Raw genomic sequence first — 21,038 nt, forward strand, 5'->3', positions numbered from 1 at the left:
GATTCAGTTAAAGCGTCGCAGAAAGATAACCCTAGAGCGTCGCAAAACTGGTAAATCATTCCACGACGCGTAACAAGAGTTGCCGAAAATTTTTGGTGGGAAAAGATATTTCATTGGTACATTTCGCGACGCATCGTACACTCAACGTCGCTAAAACGTTGAGTGTCCTTTCGCATCACGACTCATTGTTTTTTGTGCGTCGCCAAATAGCTCTTATATAGTTATATACAAAATTATAAATTTTTTATTATGTTTATATTATTTATTATAAGTTTTTTCATTCTCCCACCATTCTCCCCGGATTTTCCCCGCCTCATAGAATCTCAAATCAACATGATCGTTCCTTTTTTCTATCGGGAAGTGGCTTCAAGTGAAAGATTTTCAGAAAGCTGTTGTTAATCGGAAGAGGCAGGGCGGGAATTCATCGACATCGAGTCTATTGAGGTGAAGAAAGCTGCTTAATTCTAGTAACCCAATCTTTGATGGTCAATTCTTAAACATTTTGATTGAGTAGATGCAAATATTGTACCATAGCATTCTTCAGGTCTACTTATGCAGTTTTAAATTTTGGCTTCTTCTTGAAGACAACCACCTTTAATGTATAAATAAATTGAAACAAATCCATGGTTGGATACGAATTTCTGTTGAAGTTTCCCATTGAATAAATTATTATGTTTTTGTCGAGTGTTTTGATTTGGTTAATAAGAAATTATAACAATATATTAAGAGAGAATGCATTTTTTATTTCTCTGTGTGTATTCTTGATTCTTGATTATGTATTAGTTATTGCTCTGTGTGTATCAGTGAAGTTCTTAACGTCCATATTTGGTTATCTCGTAATTATGAAATTAAAAATAGTCAATCAGGTTTCACATCTCACAATTTTTAATTATTGCACAATTAAATATTATATTATTGGCTACCTAATATACCATACTTTGGTTCTTCTTGTTAAAAATGAGGCAACTTCAGTTAGATTCTTGAGAAAATTACAACTCTCTGGTATGGTGTATACTTGACAAATGCTAGATGGCAAATAATCATTTTATTTTTGTTTTAAAAAAAACTATTAATTTATTGATTTGAGTCAACATTAAGCTAATTATTTTTGATTAACAGGATAGCACATGTGCTTTCATATGTCAAGATTTCATGATTGACTTCTGGCCGAGTTGGTTGCTCTCTTCTAAGGGCACTAGATTTGCTGCAAAATCCCTCAAGCGATGCAAACATGGAAAGTTCGAAAAAAGAAAGAATTTGTATCAAACTAAGCATATTACAACATTTACATGTACGAGTTCTATGCATAAGATCATCAAGCTCAATCTTGACTGCAAGATAGGTCGTTTCCATTTCTCCACAGTTTTGTCTCCCAGTGCTCATGTTCATCACACTTACTTCCCATGCATTTCTTTAACTCTTAATTTCTTTGTACTTGTTAATTGTCATATATTTGGGACTGATCTTTCAAATCTTAATTTGTTTTTTCTAATTGCTCATTGTGGAAGAATTTCAATTTACGGCATTTTTTTTCTTAATTTCTATGTGACCTTTGTATTATATATTGAACTAGAATATATGTCCCAATCCTGTGGCGGGAGAGCTTCCGAGCGTGATCGACACCTTTGAGCAATTGTTTCACAAAGGATGAAAATGGAAGAATGATTGGGCAACATAAAAATATGCAAGTATATTTTACTATTTCTTTAGGAGAGCCATGAATACTAATTGTTTTGTTTGTGACATATCAATTTTTCCCTCTCGATGTATATGTATCTTGGTTTTTTTATGTTCATTGGTTTATATATTTTTGGGTTTTGTTATTGGTGTTTTTGAGTGTCATTCCTTCGAATATCTTGTTTATTTTATGCTTTTGGCTTTTTTGGCACGGTCAAGCTTCAATGCTTGGATAAGAGAGAATAATGGATTGAAACCGGTTGCAAATAATTGATGATTTTGTCGAATATGGGATCTTGGACGTCAAAATGCTTTATTGTTTAGTATTAGAACATGTTTTCTTTTCTTCCATTATATTTTTAGTAACAATGGTGATGATCATGATTATTGTTTATGCATATAATTGTTCTTTGTATGTGATTTTTATGAATTTTAGTATAGATTCATGCATAAAATAATTAGCATATATAGACTACAGATTATAGGTGAACAACAACAAAAATTTGATGCATTATTGCAACACTTGTAACAGGTCATTCTCGGTTTCTCTTTCCAGCCTCCACCGACAGGCTCTTCGACTTGATCTCCTCCATCGCTTCCCTCACCTCCGACAACGACTATGTAGTTTTTTTTTAATTTTATTTTTCAACATTATCTAATTAGTGTTTGAGGAATTTTGTTTTTAAAAATTATTTGAGTAGTTTGTTTATTTTTTAAAAAAAATATTTGATTATTGAATAGTAAATTGTACATCTATTAAATTTTGTTATATAAAATTATTTTATTTGATATTCATATTTAATAGACAAAAATAACATCGATGACACATTTTGGCAATGCTTTTATAGTGACGAAAAATGAGGATGAATAAAAAATAGAAAAACAGGTAATGCTAAGGGCGTTGCTAAATATCTAATATCTTAAGTGACGAGGTTTCCGCGTCGCCAAATAATTACAATAATATAGAAAAATTGAATCAAAAAATATATTTCGCGACGCAAGGAAGTCGTCGCCACATGATAATACCTTATGGCGACGTGTGCGTTTAGCGTCGCGAAATACGTACACCGTTAGTGGCGTTTTACTTTCCGCGTCGCCAAATGGCCGATTGACATTTGCCTACGAGCAATTTGCGACGTAGGTCGGCAACGAGTTCTTGCATCGCCAAATATTCTGCGACGTGTTTTACTTACATTTTGCTACGTTGGTCAGCGTCGCCAAATGTAAAATTTCTTGTATAAAACATATATTGGGCAAATATTGCGTCAATTATAATACAATTTTCCCTGTTATCCCTGTAAAATAAATGTATATTATCAATATATTAAGTTTTACATTGATTTGTGTACAAATAGCAATGCCCTCTTGTCATATGTATTTTTCATCCCTATTTATTTTTTCTTTCTTCGAAAATTATCAAGTTAATACTTACTGCGAACTCGTGAAGTCTAAATTATCTACCTCTTGCATATATGTAGTATGGAAATGGAAAGAAAGATGAAGAAAATAACCATTATAAAATTTTCTACGATTTTTAAACTCGACATTACGAATAAGATGACAAATAAGAACAATTATTTTTGTTAAAAATTTAATTCTATTAATAATTGTTGGAAAAAATATATAATTTTTCAAAATATATTTCTAATTATAGGCAATAATAATTAATGACATCCTTATGCCCTTTATTGCATTACATACGAAAATCATCGAGTCAACAATACTTTAAATTCTGTAGTTCTTTTTTTTTCAGGTAAATTCTGTAGATTTTAATTTCAAGAAATCACCTTTAATTTTGCTACTCCGAAAATTCAATAAACATGCATCATCGTGATGTCATTCAAGGCTTCTAATTGCATGTGGTATATTATTATTAATTTTTGTCTATGTTAATTCAAGCTGATTTTAGTCCATTAATTTATAATTTATTTCTTATTCTTTTTTATCTGATTGTTGATGTGACATTGGACACATCAGCAATATCTGTCACCATGTGAACAATGTTAACAATGTTCGGTGATACATCATCATAAAAACTCAACGAAAGCACCCAATCTTTTCATAAAATTATTTCTGACAGTTAAAACAAATCACTCTTCTAATCAAGCTAGGGTTTTGAATTTTCCTAGAATCTTGAATGGTCTGACATATCTTGGATCCAACTTTCCGGATTTGCTGAATCAAATCGTTCCCTTCATTAGTGAGACTTTCACATATGCTTTTCGTAACGCCCGAAAACCCAAACACACTAACCACATGCATGCATGAAAATTTATTTAAATTTATTTAAATAAGTGGTCTAGAAGCATGTTTTAGTATTTGCATGGTTAAATGATTATTTAATCGAATGTTATGAATGTGAACTTTCTGTAGTCAAATACGCGAAGTACGGAAAAGGCGAGAGAACCGGATATGATTTTGATAAAGTTTCAACTTTTACAAAATTATAAATAGAAACTCTATAAGTTCAAATTAGGAAAGCGGCAATCTATTTGTAGTAAGGGGCAAACTTAATCGGCAATGAACTTTTGTTAGGAAATAAGGAGTTTCGGACGTAACTTTTGTTAGGAAATAAGGAGTTTCGGACGTACGATGCTAGAAATAGCTGGCGCCAAATATTTTTAAATATTCTGGGGAATTTTTAATCGAAAAATTATCAATTAATTAATTCTTTAATTGGGCCTATATTAGACAATGATTAATTAATTAATTAGGGCCCTTAGCTTTAGGTAAACTAAAGCCGATTAAGAACTAATTAAATAAGAATCCTACTCTCAACAATTCCTTATTCACGCCAATTTCTCTTGGCAGCACACACTCACACACAAAAACACACACTAGGACTCCTAGGGGTGGCCGAACCTTAGGGGAGAGGAAGGAAGGAGAAATTCGCACCCGTTCGTCTCTCATCGCACTGTCTGTCGTATATTGTAAGAATAAAGGAATAAGGCATGTTTTCAAACCTTTTTTCAAGCACCATTCAATCCATATTGTTGCATGTATGCTGCTGTGTGTGAAAAATTTATAAAAGTGATGGATTTTCAATTTCCTGCATATGCATATCATGTTTTCATAAATATTTTTTATGTTTATTAAATTGTTGAGGGAAGGATGCAAACCGAGTGTTCCAAGGGCTGGTCTAGATGTTTAGGAAGAGAATTGAAGAGGCAAAAGATGAACCAATGAGCCACAAGGGGTTGTTCACACCTGCACGCCAATCCCATGAAGACCGAGAGGGTGGGGGTGTGGCTTTGGGGTCCCTACGGCTAAGTGGGCTGCATGGGTTCCTAGCCACTGGTCTATAGGTTTGGTTTAGGGTCCTAGGAAGGGCTAGGATAGGTTTGGTCAGGGCTTGGATGAGTTGGTTGAGTGGCTGGAACCAAAACTCCACAAACATGTGTTGGTTGGGCTGTTTTTGGGCATGTTGTTCCTAGGGCTAAAGGGGCGGTGTAAGGGCTGGTGCAGGGGCTAGGGACATGCCGTAGGGTCTGGTGAGGGTCTAGTGTGAGCCAAAATTCGAGCCGAGGGCTGGGACCGCAGCTGGTTAGCGAGGAAGCCAAGGTGAGCGTGAGGATACGTTTTACGTGTTGTTGGTGCGTGAGCTTCAGGGCCTTGAGCGTCTGGTCTGTGTCCAAAAGGGCCTGATCATGGTCTTATTTAGCGTCTAAAAAAGGGCTAGGGCCTGGTTCGAGGTCGTTTCGAGCCGTGGTCCGTTCGGGGACGTAAATTGCCCGAACGTGTCAAAATAGGAGCGAACTGAACCTAGGTTAAATTTTAAATCATGTTTTTGGTTTTGGCTTGGGATTGGGGACTTCCAGAAACTTATATTGAGTCTTAGGATGTTAAAAAAGGTCTGGTCTCGGATTGGTTCGAGTCGGAAGGGTAGATTGGTCATTTATTTAACAAAAACGCGAAAAGGATAGTAAGCGAGTCTTCCGGTAAGCGAATCGAGTTGTTTTTGAAACGTAGGTCCTAATATTGAATTTCCAGCAAGCTAATAAATATTTTTGGATTTTTTTAAATTGTTCGAGTCATCTCCTTGAATCAAAGTTTAAGGTCGTCTGGGTACGTACAGCGTTAAATCTTGTGCGGTCGGTTCGAGGAAAGTCGAGGGTGGTTTGCAACTTCCTGAAACAATTCCAAATCATGTTAAATTTTATTTTTAGAAGTTTTAAAGTATATGCATGATATATGCTATTTTCAGAAGTTTTAACGTATTTTGCACATATATGTTATTTTTAGCAATCTCGACATATATGAATGATCTAAAGGTTTTTTTTGGAAATTTTAAATTATATGGAAAGTTATGAATATTTTATGAAATGATAAAGTAAAGGAAAATATTTTTGAGGAATGTGAATTGATTGTGACGAAAAAGTAGTAAGGGATCCGTTGAAAACGAGAATGTTGAACTTGCAATGAAAAGGGAGTGAACCGTCGAAAACGGAGTGGGAATCTCAATGATAATGGATCTGTTGAAAGCGGGAACGCTGAAGTTGTTTTTATGATAGTCGGTGGGATCGTCGAAAAAGTGGACGTTGAACCCGGCGGCCTAATATTATGGTTTATAGATTGATCAATCGAATAAAATTTGTCACTCTCGAGGACCGGACTTCACATAAGAAGGATGATTTTAAATGGAAAATGTTCATATCTACATATGATTTCAAAAACTGCATGTTTTGAAGGTTTCACGATTGCATGGAAATCTATTGTTAGTAAAAGTAATGTTTATGCATGTGATTGTATATGTATGAACTTGTTATGTTAGGTTTGAGCATTCTGAGTTATTAGACTCACTAGGTTTGAATGGTTGTAAGGTGATGATGGTATTGAGAGAGGCGCTGACCCTTGAGTGGATCGAGTCCGGCAGTACACTCCGAAGGGACATTTATTTTCCGCATTAGCTTGATAGCTAAAAGATTTAAAGATTTTTGTTAATGATTTTATTAGAGAATTTTTTATGCTTTATTTTGATGTTAGTTGATCTTGTTAAAGGTCGACGTAGGATTTTTGGTTAATTGACGATTTAGAGACTTTTATGCACTTGAGCATTTTAGATGTCAAAGTATTTTGATTTATGGAAGGGTTAAGTGGATTTAATTTATAATTTTTGAATAATGTTTAGAAAAAATTAGTAGGATTTTAAAGATACAAAGTAGTGGACTTTTCACTTTTCACCCACTCCGAACTCTAACGGTCTTTTTCCAAGTCAGCCTAGCTCTTTTGTCAATTATTTGTAGCCTTAAGTTTATATCTGACGATATCTACAGTTGCTCGAACCAGTTCAGGTCATGTGATAGATTTCTCCCCGATTTCATTCCAATATAGGGTGACCTATATTTTCTTCTACTAGAGGGCTTCACAAAGAGTCATTTTGATACTGTTGTGGTAGCTGTTAATATAAGCAAACTTTATCAGAAGTATATGTTCAATCCAATTCCCATTGAAGTCTAGAACACATGTTCTCAACATGTCCTCGATTGTTTGTATTGTCTTGTTAGTTTGGCCATCTGTTTGAAAATGATAAGTTGTGCTAAGAGTGACCATGGTCTCATAGCTTCTTGAAAACTCTTCCAAAATCGGGACACAAATCTTGGATATCTATCATATAATATTCTTACCAGAACACCGTGTAACCTTACTATTGTGTCCATGTATAGGGTGTCTATTTTATCTAGATTGTAGTTCCAGTAGGAAATGTACATGCTTTGATAACATATCAACTAACACTCAGATTCTATCATGGCTATGCCTTGATTAAGATGCCACGTAATATATAATATATATTTATATAATATAAAAAAGTATTTAACACATAATTAAAATAACTCTTGGAATCAAAATAAGAACTTCAATATGAATCATCAAAAGCTTTATAAAAAGAACACAAGGCTTGAAGGTAAAACACTACAAGTGTTAATAGAGAAAGTAGGAAAAGTTAGAAAGAAAGAAAGAGAAGAGAGAAAGAGAGAAAAAGAGATAGAAAATGTATTATATATATATATATATATATAAAATGTACATGTGTAGACATATATGTAAAATTAAATAACCATTATTTACTTTTTTAATTAATTATTATTAAATTAATTACTCAATTCTAGAACTATTTAGAATATTATATGGATATCATGTACCTATGGTACTCACAGTACTAACATTATTATTTAATTAGTAGATTTTAAATTTACTAAATAAATAATTGTGAACTCATTACAATCTCGATCGACTATCAGAAAGTGTCGATTTAGCGATGATACAAATCTTATTCATATAATGAAAATTGAAAATTTCGAAAATCAAAATTTGCATTGATTCATTTTTTGCAGCTGCTAGTTTTGTGAACTCCTTCACCAAAACATACAGTTCCACTCTTCTTACTTAATTAGCAGTTAAGCTAATTTTCACAACCTCCAATACATGAAATTCACTTATAAATTCTTTTATAAGCAATCTATTTGATCTACATAAAATTATCGTCGTCAAATTCAACTCTTTGAACTTGACTATCTCAACTTGTTGGAACATTTCTTGTTCGCAATCTTGATTTTGATGTTAAAAAAACTTGTTGTTTTGTACTATAACAAATTTACCTAAGTGTGTAGAAAGCTAACGAGCCAAAACTGAAGCTATCGAGACGCAAACTGAAAGTGCAAACTGATTGCCCAAACTAGACCAGTTCAACTGATTGTTCAAGCTGATAGCTGGTTCAGGAGAAGACCTTCAGAAGCCCGACCAGCTGATGAAGAGTTCAACTGAATCAGTGAAATCAGTTCAGCCGACTGAGCTAACTGATTTCACCAAACCAGCTTAAAACAAGTTCAGCTGACCAGTTCAAAGTTTCAATTAGGAGCCAATCAGTTTGCAGAACAAGACAAGCTTATCTAAGTGGAATCCAGATTTTTCACAAGGGTATAAAAGTAATTGTCCAATCAAAGGACAATAATGAACGTTGCAGCAGAGCTTAAGGTCGGGATGTTCCAAAATGGCTGTCAGAAAGTACAAGACTCAAATATTAAGGAACAGATTCGAACTGCAACGAACATATTTGATGAGTCTTGATATACGGTTACATTGCCCCTATATATACAAGATCAAGACCATCAACATTATATGTGTGGAAAAACAAATGTGTGCGGAAGAAAACAGATAAGAGGGGGGCACACATAACGCATATAAGGTTATAAGAAGCAACCAGCCCAGATTTTAGGGAACACTTCAATGTGTTATAAGCTTAGATTAGAAGCACAATTTCCTTAGTGTGTGAGAACACTTTCGTGTTGTATTCATATATCAGTTCTCACACATGCACACACAATCACTTACATATACACACAGAATTGAGCACGAAAACAACTTAGCGATGCGAGGAACGTTGGCGAAAAGGCAACCCTTGCTGAATATTTTCTCCAAGTTCACGTGAAAACCCTTAGTTGTGTGTGTGTGTGGCCGTGTGCTTACGGCTAAGAAGAGTCTTTAGTATTTCTTTAGGGTGAGTTGTGTGGGGTTTGGGAAGGGTTTTTGGCTTTATTTATTAAATAAAATAATGGTGCAAGTTTAGGCCCATTAACCTAGTATATTAGGTCCATTAAACCCATTAATATTTAAAATATTTTATTTAGGGAAATTTGTGAAAATATTAGCCGAGTTTTCAAAAAATCCCTATTTTCATCGAAAATCGATCACCGGTTTAAAATGCGATTCGGCGTATAAAAACACATCATTTTTGAAAATTTCATTTAAAATACACCACACATTAAGCAAGTAAAAATAATTATTTAATAAAATATTTTCTTCATATGATCTCCGGTCTCCTTTCCTCGATCGCGTATCGAATAACCTCATCTTTATGCATTCTAATAAAAAAACTACCTTTTAAACATGTAAATATGCACATCATATTTAATGCATGCAACTAAAACCATTTAATTAGTCATTTTCATTTTCCTTAGATTTGCATGCAGTTAGGTTACGTTATCGCATTTTTGGACTTTACAATTTTTACATAAAAGTCAATAAAGTTCAAGCCAGAAGTTAGCTCGCTAAACAATCTAGTTGTCGGTAGAATAATTGCAGACATCATTTAATGACATTGTTGGTGCAGACTTCTTTGAATTGGCAAAGTTGGAATATTTGACTAACATTTCAGAAGGAAATTCAGACGGAAATACGAATACTCGTTTTTAACGCGTATTCACATGGACAAGGGGCTCTATAAAAATTGCAGGACATCATTTAATGACATTGTTGGTGTAGACTTCTTTGAATTGGCAAAGTTGGAATATTTGACTAACATTTCAGAAGGAAATTCAGACGGAAATATGAATACTCGTTTTTAACTGCGTATTCACATGGACAAGGGTATCTATAAATAGAGCTCCTCCTTCATTCTGAAATCATCTCTTATTCGAGTTTTCTCTCATCTTATAAGCATTTTTGAGTGCTTTGTTCTATAATATTTGTGAGGTGTTTGTTCTCCTGTATTAAGAGAGTATGTGTTCTCTTTGGAAACACAGTGAGTAGGTTTTACACCACAAAATATTATAGTGGATTTTTTTCATCTTAGCCCGTGGTTTTTACCCCAATAATTTTTAGGGTTTTCCACGTAAATCTTGGTGTCCAGTTTATTCTTTATTTTCGGTTTTATTATCTCAAATTCTGCACGTGGGACCAACAAGTGGTATCAGAGCCTTGGTTTAAAATTTCTTAAAATTCCGAGTATGCTCTGTGGTTGCAGCCTAGACCGATCTTCCACATCAGAAAAGATTTTTTGAGATTTTTTATTTAAGACGGGATTATTTTGTCCAGTCTACTAAAATTGTTGTAGACATAATGACGGGAAGGTAAGAGATAACAAAGTTCAATGGAAGCAATTTTATGCTGTGGAAAATAAAGATACAAGCAGTTTTAAGAAAGGAGAATTGCTTGGCAGCTTACAGAGATAGACCGGTGGAGATTACGGACGATGGAAAGTGGAACGAGATGAATGATAATGTTGTTGCCAATTTACACTTGGCTATAGCAGACGAAGTTTTGTCAAGTATCTCTGAGATAAAAACAGCCAAAGTTATCTGGGATACTCTGACAAAGATGTACGAGGTCAAGTTGCTACACAACATGATTTTCCTAAACAGAAGGTTTTATACTCTTCGGATGGCGGAATCCTCGTCGATGACCGACCATATCAACACACTGAATACTCTATTTGCCCAACTCACTTCCATGGGACATAAATAGGGGAAAATGAACGTGCGGAGCTTCTACTTGAAAGTCTACCAGATTCATATGATCAACTTATCATCAGCATAACCAACAATATTTTTATGGGCTTTCTAAGATTCGACGATGTCTTAACTCCGGTTCTCGGAGAAGAAAGCCAGCGCAAGAATAAGGAAAATAGGTTGGTGACCTCGAAGCAGGAAGAGGCTTTACCGATGATAAGAGGAAGATTTATGAACCGTGACTCTAGTGGGAGTCAAAGACGAGGTAGATCAAAGTCGAGAAGTAAGAAGAAAAATATTTACTGCTTTAAATGTGGCGGTAAAGGCACTTAAAGAAAACGTGTATGAGTATCGAGAAGAGTTCTGAATGAAATGTGGCCAGTACTTCAGGCAGTGGTGAAATATTATTCAAAGAAGCAGCAACAGTGGCAGAATACAGACACAAATTTTGTGACACATGAATTATAGATTCAGGAGAAACGTGGCACATGACGTCTCGGAGAGAATGGTTTGATCATTATGAACCAGTCTCAGGAGGATCTGTATTCATGGGAAATGATCATGCCTTGAAAATCGCTGGGACCAGTACTATCAAATATTAAAATGTTTGATGACACCATTCGCACCATACAGGAGGTACGACATGTGAAAGGACTGACGAAGAATATTTTGTCCTTCGGGCAATTGGATGACATCGGGTGCAAAACCCGTATCGAGAAAGGGATCATGAAAATTGTGAAGGGTGCGCTCGTGGTTATGAAGGCGGAAAAGGTTGCTGAAAATCTGTATGTACTTTTGGGAGAAACACACAAAGAGGCAGAACTAGCTGTTGCATCAATTGGTTCAGGAGAAGAATTAACGGTATTATGGCATAGAAAGCTCGGGCATATGTCAGAACGAGGGTTGAAAATTCTCTCAGAACGGAAGCTGCTGTCGGGACTTACAAAAGTGTCACTACCCTTTTGTGAGAACTGTGTTACCAGTAAATAACACCGATTTAAGTTTGGCACTTCTACTGCCAGGAGCAAAAGCATATTGGTGTTGATTCATTCGGATGTTTGGCAAGCACTGGTTGTATCCCTAGGAGGAGCGAGATACTTTGTATCGTTCATTGATGATTTCTCTAAGAGATGTTGGGTGTATCCAATCAATAAGAAATCAGATGTTTTCCAGATCTTCAAAGATTTCAAAGCGCGGGTTGAACTTGATTCTGAAAAGAAAATCAAGTGTTTGAGGGACTGGAAATGTAGGAGAATATACCAGTGACGAATTTGATGCATATTGTCAATATGAGGGCATCAAAAGACAGTTTAAGACGGCTTACACACCTCAACACAATGGAGTGGCGGAGCGGATGAACAGAACCTTGTTAGGACAGAACAAGAGCTATGTTGGGGACTGTATGTCTAGAAAAGTCATTTTGGGCAGAAGCAGTCAAAACCGCTTGTTATATTATCAATCGTTCTCCTTCAGTGGCAATTGATCTGAAGACTCCGATAGGGACATGGACTTGGAAGCCGACAGATTATTCTCATTTGCATATATTTGGAAGTCTTGTGTACGTTCTGTGCAATGAGCAAGAAAGATCAAAGTTGGATTCGAAATCCAGAAAATGTATCTTCTTGGGTTATGCTGATGGAGTAAAGGGGTTTCGCTTGTGGGATCCTACTGTTCACAAGCTTGTCATCAGCAAGGATGTAATCTTCGAGAAAGATAAAGTAAAGGGAGACAAAGACACATTGAATTCAGAAACTACTATATTTCAGGTGGAAAATAAGATGGACGATGGTCAAATTTCTTGTGAAGCAGTACCAGAGCACGAAGAACAAGAACATGTTAAGTCTGAGGTTTCCAATGTAAGACAGTCAACTCAAGACAGAAGACCACCAGTTTGGCTTTCAGATTATGTCACTGAAAGCAATATTGCACATTGTCTATTATTAGAGGATGGTGAGCCTTCAAGTCTCCACGAGGCTACTCAAAGCTCGGATGTATCCTTGTGGATGATAACAATGAAAGAAGAATTGGAGGCATTAGACAGGAATAAAACTTGGGAACTTGTTACACTACCACAAGGGAGGAAAGACATTGGAAACAGATGGGTCTATAAGATCAAGCGTGATGGCCATAACCAAGTGGAGCGGTATCGTGCTAGATTGGTGGTAAAAGGGTATGCTCAGAAAGAAGGCATTGACTTCAATGAGATATTTTCTCCTATGGTTCGGCTTACAACAGTAAGAATGGTACTGGCATTGTGTGCAGCGTTTGACCTACATCTAGAACAGCTAGATGTGAAAATGGCGTTTCTTCATGGAGATCTTGAAGAAGAAATCCATATGCTCCAGCCAGAAAGTTTTGCAGAAAAAGACAAAGAGAACTTTGTTTGCAGGTTGAACAAATCTCTGTACAGTCTCAAACAGGGCCGAGGTATTGGTACAAGATATTTGATTCCTATATCATGAGCCTTTGATACAACAGATTGAGTGCAGACCCATGTACATATTTCAAGAGGTCTGGTGATGATTATATTATTTTGATGTTGTATGTGAACGACATGTTGGTAGCAGGCCCCAACCAAGATCAGGTCCAAGGATTGAAGGCACATGTTGCTAGGGAATTTGATATGAAGGATTTGGGACCAGCAAACAAGATTCTAGGGATGCAAGTTCAGCGAGATAGAAGTAACAGAAAAATTATTTGAAGAAAGTCTTGCAACGCTTCAACATGCAAGATAGTAAGCCAATATCGACCCCTCTTCCTGTTAACTTCAAGTTATCCTTCGAGATGTGTCCTAGCAGTGAAGCAGAGAGGATGGAGATGTCTCGAGTACCATATGCATCAGGAGTGGGAAGTTTGATGTTTGCTATGATCTGTATAAGACCGGACATTGCTCAAGCAGTGGGAGCAGTTAGTCGGTATATGACGAATCCTGGACGAGAGCATTGGAGCACTGTTAAGAGGATCCTTAGATACATTAAGGGTACCTTGAATGCTTCATTATGTTATGGAGGATCAGATTTTACACTCAGGGGCTATGTCAATTCAGATTATGCAGGTGATCCTGATAAGAGGAAATCTACTACTGGTTATGTGTTTACACTTGCAAGGGGAGCTGTAAGCTGGGGTTTCAAAATTGCAGACAGTTGTGGCGTTATCTACAAGAGAGACAGAATATATGATAGCTACTCAAGATTGCAAGGAGGCAATATGGATTAAAAGATTATTGGAGGAGATCGGACACAAACAAGAGAATGTTCATTTGTTTTGTGACAGTCAGAGTGTCTTGCACATCGCAAGGAATCCAGCCTTTCATTCCTGGACGAAACACATTGGAGTACAATTTCACTTTGTGCGGGAAGTAGTAGAAGAAGAAAGCGTGGATATGCAGAAGATCCATACGAAGGACAACAGAGCTGATGTTCTGACCAAGCCAATGAACATTGAAAAGTTTGAATGTTCTAGATCCTCAAGTGGCCTAGCAGAAACGTAAGCAGCAGGGAATGAAAAGATTGAAAAGATGTGTGGAGATATGTTTGATTGTCAATTAAATCTCCAAGTGGGAGAAATGTCGGTAGAAGAATTGCAGACATCATTTAATGACATTTTTGGTGCAAACTTCTTTGAATTGGAAAAGTTGAAATATTTGACTAACATTTCAGAAGGAAATTCAGACGAAAAACGCGTATTCACACGGACAAGGGGCTCTATAAATAGAGTTCCCCCTTCATTCTGAAATCATCCCTTATTCGAGTTTTCTCTCATCTTATAAGCATTTGAGTGCTTAGTTCTATAATATTTGTGAGGTGTTTGTTCTCCTGTATTAAGAGAGTGTGTGTTCTCTTTGGAAACACAGTAAGTGAGTTGTACACCACAAAATATTATAGTGGAATTTTTTTCATCTTGCCCGTGGTTTTTACCCTTAATAATTTTTATGGGTTTTCCATGTAAATCTCGGTGTCCTGTTTATTCTTTATTTTCGGGTTTATTATCTCAAATTCCGCACGTGGGACGAACACTAGTCTAACAGGCCTTTCATTGTCACAGACTAATTGGGGGAGGCTTATTTGTTTAACAATGCATAAGTTCCCATTACTTTTTATACTTAGGCAACTCAATCGAAGACACCGAAGATTGATTTTATAATTTATCTTAGATTTAGATTGTTATTTTAATGGTTTTTGTTGTATTTTGTTCGTAATCTATACTTAGCATATTGTAAGATGTTTTATATAAATCTCATGTAAATGTTGTTTGATATTTAAAATAGTTATTTTTTCGATTTGTAAGTTATAATAATAATTGTTATTTTTAGAGTCTTTTGACATATTTCTACATTGTATATTTAAAATAGATTTGTAACTAATAGTTTGATGAGTTGTTGCTCAATAATTTATTAATAGGTACACAACAAATTAAATATAAAAAATAACAATGATTTTTCACTGTTGTCTTTCACTGTCAAATACATCGGTTTTAAATTTTGTGGAACTATTTTATAAATGTTGTGTTTGTAAAAAAATGCAACGATTTTTAACTGTTGTGAAACCTGTTGTCTTTCTCATTAAAAGTCAACATTTTAAAACCGTTTATAACATATTTTTAACAATACAATCTTTCATAACAGTTTTTTTTCCTTATAAATATCTTAAATATTTTTCGTAAGTTGCATGTCTCACTCTAAGCGTTGTTGCCCTTGCCAACAAGTTTCAAGTCCTTCATCGACACGAGGTTTTTAATATTAGATTAGTAACCCGTAAGGACCTTTATTCCAAACAGAGAATTGCAAAATCTCCTTTTCTCAGACTTGCTTAGTGTATAACAGGCTGCTGGCAAATACGTTATTTTCTCCCCCATCTTTGGTATCAAATCAGTCCTCAAATTCATCTCCATGAGGTCTAGTCATGCTGCAACTACATCCTTTGTTTTTCCTGAAATGTCAAGTAACGTACCGACGAGACTTTGACAAACATTTTTTTCAATATGCATCACATCAAGAACATGTCGAACATGTATATGTTTCCAATACTCAAGTTTAAAGAATATAGATTTCTTTTTCCAACATGATTTTTCATCACCTACCTTCAATTGAAGCTTCTCACTCATTTTTCCCAGACGATAATTAATTCTTTCAACTCTTTCTAAAACTTCATGCCCAGTTAATGGTTTTGGTGCGAGTTTAAACTCTTGGTTCCCGTTAAATGCTTTCTTTTGCCTTCGATACAGATGCCTTGTAGGAAGAAACCTTCTATAGCCTGTATACGCAATTTTTCTACTATGCTTCAACCTCATCGAATATGTTTCTTCACCACATATTGGACATGCATGATATCCTTTAACAATACAACCTGACATGTTCCCATATGCAGGAAAATCATTGATCGTCCATAGTATCACAGCTCTAAGCGAGAAAATTTCTTTTCGATATGCGTCATATGTATCAACACCTATATCCCATAAAAATTTTAAGTCGTCAATTAGAGGTGCTAAGTAGACATCAATATCATTTCCCGGTTGTTTGGGACCAGAAATCAACAAAGTGAGCATCATAAATTTTCTCTTCATACACAAATTTGGAGGAAGATTGTAAGTGATCATCACAATTGGCCAACAACTATATGCAGAACTCATCAAACTATCTGGATTGATGTCGTCTACTGATATGGCCAATCTTAGATTTCTTGGCTCGGAAGCAAAATTTGGCCTAGTTGTGATCCACTACTTTCCAAGAGGGTGCATCAGTCAGATGACGCAAGTATCCATCACGGATTCTTTTATCAGCATGCCATGTTAATTCTTTAGATATCACCTTCTGCTGAAACCATCTTTGAAATCTAGGAATAGGTGGGAAAAGTACCAAAGGACCTTTGCAGGAACTCCTCAATTTATCGTAAAATTTTTACCCAACTTCCACCTTGACATCCTGCAAATAGGGCAACTGGTAAAATCCTCATACTCCTTCCGGTATAAGATACAATCATTAGGACAAGCATGAATTTTCACATAATCCATCCCTAAAGCACATAAAATTTTCTTTGCATCATACAAAGATAAAGGCAATTCATTGTCATCTGGAAGCATTTTCCCAAACAAACCAAGTAAATCAGTGAAATTTTTATCACTCCAACTATATTTTGCCTTCAAGTTATATAATTTCACAAGTGCAGATAACTTTGTAAATTTAACACATCCAGTATATAAAGGTTTCTCGGCATTTCAAGTAGCTTATGGAATTGGTTTGGATTCTCAGCATAACTATCATATGCTCCATGTACCATACTTATAGGTTCGTCGGTAAAATATTTGCGTTCATCTTGCCCTACTCGATCACTATCATTCATTGAGTTCCCGAACTTAGATCTTTCGCCATGCCAAATCCATGTATGATATGTTAAATATATACCATTAGAACACAAATGAGCCCTTATAGTGTCAATATCTTTCGTATTTAGATTACCACATTTTGCACATGGGCAAGGCATTGCATTCGGATTGTTAGCGTTTCGCGATGCAAACTGCAAGAAATACTCCACACAAGCTCATATTCATGTGACAACCTGTTCTTTGACATCCAATCTTTGTCCATTATACATACAACTAACCAACCAACAATGAGTCAAATCCTTCAAAACAGTTGTAAAAATATTGTTAAATTGGTGTTCAAAATAATGTTAAGTTGGTGTTCAAAATCGGTCATGCAAAATTATACAGGAATGAGAACTCTATATACCAAAATTTCAAGCATGTTTTATGGACAAACAAATAGCAAGAATACGATGCAACAAACAAGACACACTTAAATGAGAAGGAAATAAAAGTGTCCAAAGTTCAGGAAAAGGTCACCCTAAATGACAAACAGTTACACCAACAGAGGATGATTTGACGAAACATGAGTCAGATATTCACATGAAATGAAGCTATTAAATGAATATAACTAACGAGGACGAAATTAGAATCCACGAGTTCTTCAATAAAGGTGTGAAATCTCATTTCTGGTCATATGTCATGCTGAAGAAAATATTCAATTTCGAAAAAAAATTAATATGGAAGGAGTCGGCTACAGTGTTCGCTCCATCTCTATCTCAAGATTCGGTATCATTTCCGTTTGGGATCATAAGCCAGATCAATTCCATTTAATTTGGGGGAAAAAGGAAATGAAAAGATAAAAGAAAAGCATACCTTGGCTTGAAGAGCTTCGGATTCTTTGAGAAAAAAATCGAACAAAGAACCCGATGATTCGGGAACGCACTTGTCCTCGTACAGGGCCAAATTTCTGGCGAACCAAGGTCGCGAAGTTGATGGCTAGATCGCACGGTGGTCGGCCGGTCTTCCTTGGCGTTGAGAAGCAACGGCATCGGCTTGAGATTTTGGGGGGAAGTGGGCGACGTAGGGCGGGATCGGGTTTGGGTTTTCTTTCTTTTTCTTCTATCTTTTATTACAAGTATGTGTTATAATACACTACAAATTATTTAAAAAAAAAAAATTCTACTACAACGGTTTTGTACAACCGTTGTCGTTAACCATATAAAATACTAAGAAAAGACCAGCTTAAAGACAACGGTTTAAACAAATCGTTGTCTTTGACCCTTGACAAAACCACATAAAGGCAACGATTTTTATAAACTGTTGTCGTATCCCAACGGTTTTTAAAAACCATTGTCATAGACATATCTAAGACAACGGTTTTTAAGAAAGTGTTGTCTATGAGCGGGATTTTTGAGCCTACGACAACGGTTTTTCTTGAAACCGTTGTTAAAAGACAAAGCATAATGGTTTTTATAAAAAAAACAGTTGTCGTATGTGCGTTGTTGAATGACGATTTTCTTGTAGTGTTGACACAACTTAACTTTGTCAATAAGCTTCCTTAAATCGGGATAGAAGTTTACACATCTTAACCACCGGGATATTGATCGTAAGTACGAGTTATATAGTGAAGTTAGATATTTTTATTTGTGGTATTCGTGCTTATGCAGCGTTTGAATCCGAATCATGTGTTAATTCATAAAAACATATAAAATTAAAAGGTAGAGAAAAAAAATCTATACTAAACAATAAATGTCATTTTACACATCATTTTATGGACCTTGTCATAATATCTATTTAATAAGATCTAAATTTAGCCGAAATGGACTGAATGAGCCACAACAAGATGGACATATATGCATAGAAATTGCTAACATGTATCAAACTTAGTTAGATTCCATCAAGAGTTTGATTCTCTCTGGGGAAATTAAAGTGTAATGATTCAAGAAAATCCTCATCATCAACCTGTGAGAAAATTTGTTACAGAAAATCGATTGTTACTATAATCCTTATTTTAATCATTGACGAGTTTCATAATTTAAGGGGGGAAAAAGAACAAACTTGAAATTTCAATATCAAGAAAACAAAACTTACACGAGTTGGAGATAGATAGATAGATATTGTTGAGCTGAGACGAAGCATTGAATTCTAGAGAGTTAGGAAGGTCTGTATTCGTCCTCTTCGTCCTAGCTTGTTGCTGTGTCCACCGATGGAGCAAAATGAACAAGACATAATTTAAACGCATTTTCATTAGTTCGAAAACCTTAAATAAAAAAAATACAAAGACAATTTTCAAATTTGATTAATGATAATGGGAAAATTGTATTTTTGATTTGTATGTTTGCAACTATGTGATTTTGATCTTTTATGTTATCAAATTTCAGTTTTAGTCATGTAACTTTTTGTTTCTGGAAAGTTAATTTTCACGGAAAGTTTTGATGTGACAATAAACATATCATCAAATTTTCATAGGTGTCACATTAGCGTCACCTAAGAAAATGACTAAATTTTCAAAAAAAAAATTGACAGAAACAGAAATTTGACGACATAAATTATAAAAATCGAAAAAAAACAACCATATATGATAAAAAAAAAATACAGTTTTCTCAATTAAAATTGAAAAATTAATATAAAAGTCTAGAGCATGCCTCATCGAGGGATTGATTAATGTTCTCGCCGAGTTGAGAAGTGGAATAAATTTCTTGAGAGACATGACATTGGTTATCTTGATGTGCCTACGTAAATGAAAAAACCAGCATATATGACTGGAAGGAAAAAAAAAATAAAAGAGATGTTAAAGAGGCACTACTACAAAAACGCCAAATGACAACGGATAAAATCCGATGTCGTAGACCATTTAAAAACTGTTGTAACTGAGGATGTTGTGGAAAGTGCGTTCAACGACAACGGTTTTAAACCATTTCGTTGCTAACATTTGCGACGGATTTTTTGTATTAGCGATGGATTTAACCGTCGTTAATCGGCGACGGTTTATCATAATTTGTAGCTAAAATTAGCGACGGAAATAATGCCAACCGTTGCTAATTAGCGACTGTTAAATAAACGGATATTTCATAAAGTTCTTCGCTACTTTTAGCGACGGTTTGTAATAAAGTCCGTTGCTAAATTTTTCAGTAAAATAAAATAAAAATTAATTTTAATAATTTAATAAATCTAACAACATTAATGATTTTAACTAATACTTAAAAATTTACAATAAATTGAAGCGAAAAAATTTACCCTAAATCGAAAATAAAATCATTTAAAAAAAATTTAAAGTGTTATGAAGTACTGTGTAGGAAAATGGAGTGAAAACGGTGATATTTATAGACAAATTGCGACGGTTTTTGATTAATAACGATGGTAATTTTATTAACCGTCGCTATTGACCATGGTTAATCATTAACCGTCGCGATTATTAAATCGTCGCTTATTTAAAATTTTCAAAACCGTCGCTAATTTAAAATATGCGACGGTTTAGCTTTAAAACCATCGCTAAATTTAGCGACAGTATATACAAAAATTGTCGCTAATTTTAAAATTGCGACGGTTTTAAGAAACTGTCGCTAAATTTCACGACGATTTTAGTAAAATCGTCGCGAAATATTGCAACAGTTTAGCAAAACAATTGTTGTTTGTCCAAAAAACACGTTAATGGAGAACAATTTTCTAGAACCGATGTCGATTGTCCAAAAGAACATGCTAATAGACAATAGTTTATAAAACCGTTGTCGTTGACTGTGGGGGACCCGGACGCTAATCATCTTCTTAATCGTTCTTTGAGAATAATTGGATCAATTAATTAAACTGGGTCTAATTTTTTTTTTTTTAATTGGG

General features: G+C 35.1%; 1 long non-coding RNA gene across 1 annotated transcript; it reads left to right on the plus strand.

The window, feature by feature from the left end:
- The first annotated feature begins 313 nt into the window (after positions 1-313).
- Positions 314-1,938, plus strand: LOC142533389 (uncharacterized). The gene is made up of 4 exons (XR_012816744.1): positions 314-444; positions 1,120-1,342; positions 1,574-1,766; positions 1,919-1,938. It is a non-coding gene; the product is annotated as an uncharacterized LOC142533389 (long non-coding RNA).
- Positions 1,939-21,038: the final 19,100 nt, after the last annotated feature.

This window comes from Primulina tabacum, chromosome 18, assembly GCF_025594145.1.
Source record: "Primulina tabacum isolate GXHZ01 chromosome 18, ASM2559414v2, whole genome shotgun sequence".
In the NCBI taxonomy this organism is placed as follows: domain Eukaryota; kingdom Viridiplantae; phylum Streptophyta; class Magnoliopsida; order Lamiales; family Gesneriaceae; genus Primulina; species Primulina tabacum.